Source organism: Babylonia areolata, chromosome 13 (assembly GCF_041734735.1).
Source record: "Babylonia areolata isolate BAREFJ2019XMU chromosome 13, ASM4173473v1, whole genome shotgun sequence".
In the NCBI taxonomy this organism is placed as follows: Eukaryota; Metazoa; Mollusca; class Gastropoda; order Neogastropoda; family Buccinidae; genus Babylonia; species Babylonia areolata.
In genome coordinates, this window is record NC_134888.1 from 7,253,292 (window position 1) to 7,261,550 (window position 8,259).

An 8,259-nucleotide genomic window follows, 5' to 3' on the forward strand; every position below is an offset into this window, starting at 1 on the left:
TTCGTGAATGTGTATTGCTCCTATTCACATACTAGTGTGTATTTGTATTTGTATTTTATGACCGTGTGTGTGTGTGTGTGTGTGTGTGCTCGCGTGTGCCTTTCTTCTGGTTTCTGAGGGTTTGTTGTGAACATATGATTAGTTTATTGACCCGTCTTATCCCTGTCTCTGTCTCTCTCTCCCCCTCTGTCCTTCTCTCTGTCAGTCTCTGTCTCTGTCCCTGTCTTCCCCCACCCACCCCTTCTCTCTCTCTCTCTCTCTCTCTCTCCCTCTCTCTCCCTCTCTCTCTCTCTCTGTCTCCCGTATGATTTGTATGTCACTACGATCAGTATGTTATGCTACGAATATACGAAATTATATTGATGGTCGTCGGGTACAGCAACAAGTGTGTAAATAACAGTATACGCAACCCTTTATTTTGTCAGTCTTGTACGTAGATCTAGGTGGCATTGGCAGAGTGGGTCATGGGTGGGTTCGGAACCTCTGGCCCCAGTGTTCACCAGTGATCGGGGTTCAAAACCCCGTTTCGGCAAGGTGCTAAGTCCTTGGGGAAGGCACGCTACTCCGAGGTTTTTCTCACTCCACCCAGGTGGGAATGGGTTCCTGACTACGGTAGGGATGGGGGGGGGGGGTGGTGGTCGGGGGTGTTGTGGGGGGGCGGGGGGGGGGGGGCTGGTAGGGGGGTTAAAGGGAAGGGAGGAAGGAGAGAACTGGGCCCCGCCTTCCTATGCCCAGTCCTAGACACTGTGGGAGTGAGTTCACTGCTCTGATGGCTGAAAGACCCTATGGGAACTTTCATTCTAATACATACATACATATATATATATATATATATATGTATGTATATATATATATATATATGTATGTATGTAAGCTGATGTAAGCATCAGCTTACACATGTGATCGCTGCGCCAGAGACTGTCTCTCTCGCATCGGTCTCTACAGTCACAGGCGACGCTGCTTGGTCCAAGCAGACAGCCCAATTAGACATTAGGTCGGATATACTCTATCCATGGTCAGCCATGACCGAAGGAGGCCTACTACTATATATATGTGTGTGTGTATATATATATATACGCGCACCAAGTCCGAAAAAAACCCCACACGTTGCCTCCGTGAAGTGGAACAAGAACTGATTGTCTTTTGTTTGTTTGTTTGTTCACTTGTTCCTGCTACATGTTCCGAAGGCTTACAAATTGTCACGCGTACAGTGATGCAGATATTATATGAGCACCCGCGCGCGCGTGTGTGTGTTATGTGTGTGTGTGTGGGGAGGGGTGGGGGTGCGGGGGGTGTGAACGAGGGTGAGGTTTGTGTGTGTGTGTGTGCATGTGCGCGCGCGCTCGTGTAGTGTGCGTGCGTGCGTGTATGCATTTACTTATTTATTGATCTATATCTATTTATCCATTGATTGTTATTCATGTACTTCAGAAAAGGGGTTGTTTTGAATTTGTAGGATGCCAGATTGTAGAAGATTTTGTTTTATTTTGTTGTTTCGATTCGTGCCGTTTTATTTTGTTTTGAATTAAAGACACCACCTTCCACCTTCCGCTTGATAGACCACTGACTCCGTCCACTGAGAACACGGTATACAGATGCCTTCAGAAATTTTCTTTCGTTCGCAATTTCATCGTCCGTTTATTCCGTAGAAATACTAAAGATTAGTTTTTGTACTATCATAGGAAATCCATCAGTTCTTTTCAAGTATTTTTCTTTTCTCTCGTTTTGAATACTGACCACGAATGGATACAGCCAGTCTCTTTGCCAACGTGTGTGGTTGTGATATTGTTTTTTTGCAACGTTTCTGTTGATCTTATTTTGGAGAAAATATAGAGCATGATTAAAAATGAACGCAAGTTTTAGTTTTGTATTGTGATTATTTGTGTTCGTTTTGGCAAGTATGGTGGAGAGAGAGAGAGAGAGAGAGGGAGGGAGAGAGAGAGAGTCACACAGACATACGCGCGCACGCACACACACACACACACACACACACACACACACACACACACACGATTATGTTTTCCAAGACGATGAGGAAGGCAGAGGAGTGCTTACAGGGGAAAGCACCCATCCATATCCTAAAATAATTTTTTAAACCGCAGTTTCTTCCCTTAACCTTTCAACAGACCGGGTGAGAGAGATTTGCAGGTTGTTGTGTTTTGTTTTTTTTGTTGTTGTTTTTTTGTTTTGGCGCGCGCGTGTGTGTGTGTGTGTGTGTGTGTGTGTGTGCACATGAATCCCACGGTCGTCAGTGTTTCCTCCGCCTCCACTAGACCTTGAGTGGTGGTCTGGACGCTAGTCATTCGGATGAGACGATGAACCGAGCATGCTCTTAGTGTACGTAAAAGAACCCACGGCAACAAAAGGGTTGTCCCTGGCAAAAAAAAAATCTGTAGAAAAATCAACTTCGATAGGGAAACAAATAAATTTGCAGGCCGAACATATTGGTGATGCTCTCGGTATAGCGACGCACTCTCCCTGGGGGAGAGCAGCCCGAATTCCACACAGAGAAATCTGTTGTGACAAAAGAGTAACACAGTACAATACAATACAATATATATATATATACATACGTTCGTCAATATCAATATGTCAGTCAATGTTATATCAGTATCTGTTATATCAGTATCAACCTGTTGCCAAGATGGTTTATAACACAAACACAAACACACACACATACTACACACACACACACACACACACACACACACACACACGCAACACACACACACACACACACACACACACACACACACAAATCTTCTTTGGTATCGGGGGGGGGGGGGAGGACAAAAACAATGGATACACACACGAGTGCACATACAGCTTCAGATAAAAGATGGCAACTTTTACTGATCGACAATAATTATTTTGTGAACAGACGGTGTTCTGCACTTGAGAAAAGTAGGTCTGTGTAGACACCGATGGTCAGTGTGTGTGTGGCCATGGTGATGGGTGTCTGTGGCCATGGTGATGGGTGTGGCCATGGTGATGGGTGTCTGTGGCCATGGTGATGGGTGTGTCTGTGGCCATGGTGATGGGTGTCTGTGGCCATGGTGATGGGTGTGTCTGTGGCCATGGTGATGGGTGTGTCTGTGGCCATGGTGATGGGTGTCTGTGGCCATGGTGATGCGGCCATGGTGATGGGTGTGTCTGTGGCCATGGTGATGGGTGTCTGTGGCCATGGTGATGGGTGTGTCTGTGGCCATGATGATGGGTGTGTCTGTGGCCATGGAGATGGGTGTCTGTGGCCATGGTGATGGGTGTGTCTGTGGTGATGGTGATGGGTGTGTCTGTGGCCATGGTGATGGGTGTGTCTGTGGCCATGGTGATGGGTGTGTCTGTGGCCATGGTGATGGGTGTGTCTGTGGTGATGGGTGTCTGTGGCCATGGTGATGGGTGTCTGTGGCCATGGTGATGGGTGTGTCTGTGGCCATGGTGATGGGTGTCTGTGGCCATGGAGATGGGTGTGTCTATAGTGATGGGTGTCTGTGGCCATGGTGATGGGTGTGTCTGTGGCCATGGTGGTGGGTGTGTCTGTGGCCATGGTGGTGGGTGTGTCTGTGGCCACGGTGATGGGTGTGTCTGTGGTCATGGAGATGGGTGTCTGTGGCCATGGTGATGGGTGTCTGTGGCCATGGTGATGGTTGTGTCTGTGGTCATGGTGATGGGTGTCTGTGGCCATGGTGATGGGTGTCTGTGGCCATGGTGATGGGTGTGTCTGTGGTGATGGGTGTCTGTGGCCATGGTGATGGGTGTGTCTGTGGTCATGGTGATGGGTGTGTCTGTGGTGATGGGTGTCTGTGGCCATGGTGATGGGTGTCTGTGGCCATGGTGATGGGTGTGTCTGTGGTGATGGGTGTCTGTGGCCATGGTGATGGGTGTCTGTGGCCATGGTGATGGGTGTGTCTGTGGTGATGGGTGTCTGTGGCCATGGTGATGGGTGTGTCTGTGGTCATGGTGATGGGTGTGTCTGTGGTCATGGGTGTGTCTGTGGTGATGGGTGTGTCTGTGGCCATGGAGATGGGTGTTTGTGGCCATGGTGATGGGTGTCTGTGGCCATGGTGATGGGTGTGTCTGTGGCCATGGTGATGGGTGTCTGTGGCCATGGTGATGGGTGTCTGTGGCCATGGTGATGGGTGTGTCTGTGGCCATGGTGATGGGTGTGTCTGTGGTCATGGTGATGGGTGTCTGTGGCCATGGTGATGGGTGTCTGTGGCCATGGTGATGGGTGTGTATGTGGTGATGGGTGTCTGTGGCCATGGTGATGGGTGTGTCTGTGGCCATGGTGATGGGTGTGTCTGGGGTGATGGGTGTCTGTGGCCATGGTGATGGGTGTCTGTGGCCATGGTGATGGGTGTGTCTGTGGCCATGGTGATGGGTGTGTGTGGGGCCATGGTGATGGGAGTGTCTGTGGCCATGGTGATGGGTGTGTCTGTGGCCATGGTGATGGGTGTGTCTGCGGAGTTCATGTATAGTACCTAGAACAAACAGTTTGAGTTTCAGCGTGTTAGTCAGGTCTATATGCATATAATAAATCATGTTTGTGTACCTATCAGAGCTGATTTCTTCCACAGAATGTCGCCAGAGGACAACACTTACATTGCCGTGGGTTCTTTCTCAGTGCGCTTCTCCTCACTAAAAAAAAAAAAAAGTCACCTGTGCTGGTCAGGCACAGACAGCAGGATCCCGAAAATGCTTTTGTATGACCAGCTGAAGGAAGGCCACCGTGAACTTGGAAGACCCTGCAAGCGCTTCAAGGACACCTTGAAGACAAACCTCAAAGCCTGTGACATAGACATCGCTTCCTGGGAAACTGATGCCCTTGACCGCTGTCGCTGGAGGATGCTGTGCTCTAGTGGCATAAAGACGTTTGAAAACAAGAGAATGCTGGCCATTAAGGAGAAGCGTGAGCGAAGGAAGCAGGGCTCAGCTTCTGGAGACGTTTTCCCTTGCAACACCTGTGGGAAGTCCTGCACATTCAGAATCGGCCTCTTCTCCCATATGAGGACACACACCGACAGATAAGCCTGCCTGTCGGACCGACGGGAGACTCTATCAAGTGCGTGCTGCACAAAGAACCTCCGTTTATCGTCTCTTCAACTGCACTCGTCTGACCGCCTCTTTACTGACTAAACCTTCAGTTTGATTTTTTTTTTTTTTTTTTTTCAAACTTTGGAGAAAGGGTGAGAATGGGATTCGAACCCACACCCTGAAAGACACTCTGTGCACTGGCAGATAATAGTCTGGACCATTCTGGAACAAGCAGTGTTTATCCTGCAGGTCAGCGCAGACATGATTATGTACAATTTGAAATGATTGGGACCAGTGTTAAGTGCTTCGCGATGAAGTTGTCTTTTTCACAAATTCGTGTGGGATTTGTGTGAAGGAAATCAGTTTACTGTTGTGTGTGTAAGAAATCTCTGTCTCTGTCTCTGTCTCTGTCTCTCTCGACCAACTCATCACGTCTGCATTTAGTGAAAGATGTCAAGACTGAAGAACAGATAGAGAGAGACACACACACAAATACGTACATTATAGTGTGTGTGTGTGTGTGTGTGTGTGTGTGTGTGTGTGTGTGTGTGTGTGTGCGTGCGTGTGTGTGTGCGTGTGTGTATGTGTGTGTGTGTATGATTGTGTGTGTGTGTGTATTTGTGTATGTGTGTATCTCTGTGTGTGTGAGTGTGTGTGCGTGTGTGTGTGTGTGTGTGTGTATTCTCACACTTACCCCCAAAGGCCGTCGGGGCAGTAACAGTTCCAGTGGCAGCATTGACTGTCTTTGGCCAGACAGTGTTTCAGGCAGGGACACACGTGACACACACACCGGGAGTATGGGCTGTGGACACATCATCAGCAACAGTATGGTCCATGCATATGTGCACTCTGTGTGTGTGTGTGATTGTGTGTGTGTGTGTGTGTGTGTGTGTGTGTGTGTGTGTGGTGTGTTTCTCGGAAATGACTCTACTACTACTACTTCTACCTCTACCACCACCGTTACAGTTACTACAACTACTACTTATACGACGATGATGACAACAACTACTACTACTACTATTAAGCCTATTATTCAGCCTACTATTAAGCCTATTAACCTTAGTCATTCGGATGAGGCGATAAACCGAGGTCCCGTGTGCAGCATGCACTTAGCGCACGTAAAAGAACCCACGGCAACAAAAGGGTTGTTCCTGGCAAAATTCTGTAGAATAATCCACTTCGACGGGAAAAACAAACAAACTCTACGCAGGAAAAAAATACAAAAAAAAAATTGGGTGGCGCTGTAGTGAAGCGACACGATCTCCCTGGGGAGAGCAGCTCGAATTTCACACAGAGAAATCTGTTGTGATAAAAAGAAATACAAATTACCTTGGGCTCAACGCTCGGTTTACCTCAGCCAATGACGTAAGCTTACAGTTGTGCCAACAGCAAAGTGAGTGCTGTATGATCAATGGTTTCTACCTCAGCCAATGACGTAAGCTTACAGTTGTGCCAATAGCAAAGTGAGTGCTGTATGACCAATGGTTTCTACCTCAGCCATTGACGTAAGTTTACAGTTGTGCCAATAGCAAAGTGAGTGCTGTATGATCAATGGTTTCTACCTCAGCCAATGACGAAGTTTACAGTTGTGCCAACAGCAATGTGAGTGCTGGATGATCAATGGTTTCTACCTCAGCCAATGACGTAAGCTTACAGTTGTGCCAACAGCAAAGTGAGTGCTGGATGATCAATGGTTTCTACCTCAGCCAATGACGAAGTTTACAGTTGTGCCAACAGCAATGTGAGTGCTGGATGATCAATGGTTTCTATCTCAGCCAATGACGTAAGCTTACAGTTGTGCCAACAGCAATGTGAGTGCTGTATGATCAATGGTTTCTACCTCAGCCAGTGACGTAAGCTTACAGTTGTGCCAACAGCAAAGTGAGTGCTGTATGACCAATGGTTTCTACCTCAGCCAATGACGTAAGTTTACAGTTGTGCCAATAGCAATGTGAGTGCTGTATGACCAATGGTTTCTACCTCAGCCAATGACGTAAGCTTACAGTTGTGCCAACAGCAATGTGAGTGCTGTATAATCAATGGTTTCTACCTCAGCCAATGACGAAGTTTACAGTTGTGCCAACAGCAATGTGAGTGCTGTATAATCAATGGTTTCTACCTCAGCCAATGACGAAGTTTACAGTTGTGCCAACAGCAATGTGAGTGCTGTATGACCAATGGTTTCTACCTCAGCCAATGACGTAAGCTTACAGTTGTGCCAACAGCAATGTGAGTGCTGTATGATCAATGGTTTCTACCTCAGCCAATGTCCTAAGTTTACAGTTGTGCCAACAGCAATGTGAGTGCTGTATAATCAATGGTTTCTACCTCAGCCAATGACGAAGTTTGCAGTTGTGCCAACAGCAATGTGAGTGCTGTATGATCAATGGTTTCTACCTCAGCCAATGTCCTAAGTTTACAGTTGTGCCAACAGCAATGTGAGTGCTGTATGATCAATGGTTTCTACCTCAGCCAATGTCCTAAGTTTACAGTTGTGCCAACAGCAATGTGAGAGCTGTATGATCAATGGTTTCTACCTCAGCCAATGTCCTAAGTTTACAGTTGTGCCAACAGCAATGTGAGAGCTGTATGATCAATGGTTTCTACCTCAGCCAATGTCCTAAGTTTACAGTTGTGCCAACAGCAAAGTGAGTGCTGTATGATCAATGGTTTCTACCTCAGCCAATGACGAAGTTTACAGTTGTGCCAACAGCAATGTGAGTGCTGTATGATCAATGGTTTCTACCTCAGCCAATGTCCTAAGTTTACAGTTGTGCCAACAGCAAAGTGAGTGCTGTATGATCAATGGTTTCTACCTCAGCCAATGACGTAAGCTTACAGTTGTGCCAACAGCAATGTAAGTGCTGTATGATCAATGGTTTCTACCTCAGCCAGTGACGTAAGCTTACAGTTGTGCCAACAGCAAAGTGAGTGCTGTATGACCAATGGTTTCTACCTCAGCCAATGACGTAAGTTTACAGTTGTGCCAATAGCAATGTGAGTGCTGTATGACCAATGGTTTCTACCTCAGCCAATGACGTAAGCTTACAGTTGTGCCAACAGCAATGTGAGTGCTGTATGATCAATGGTTTCTACCTCAGCCAATGACGAAGTTTACAGTTGTGCCAACAGCAATGTGAGTGCTGTATGATCAATGGTTTCTACCTCAGCCAATGTCCTAAGTTTACAGTTGTGCCAACAGCAAAGTGAGTGCTGTATGATCAA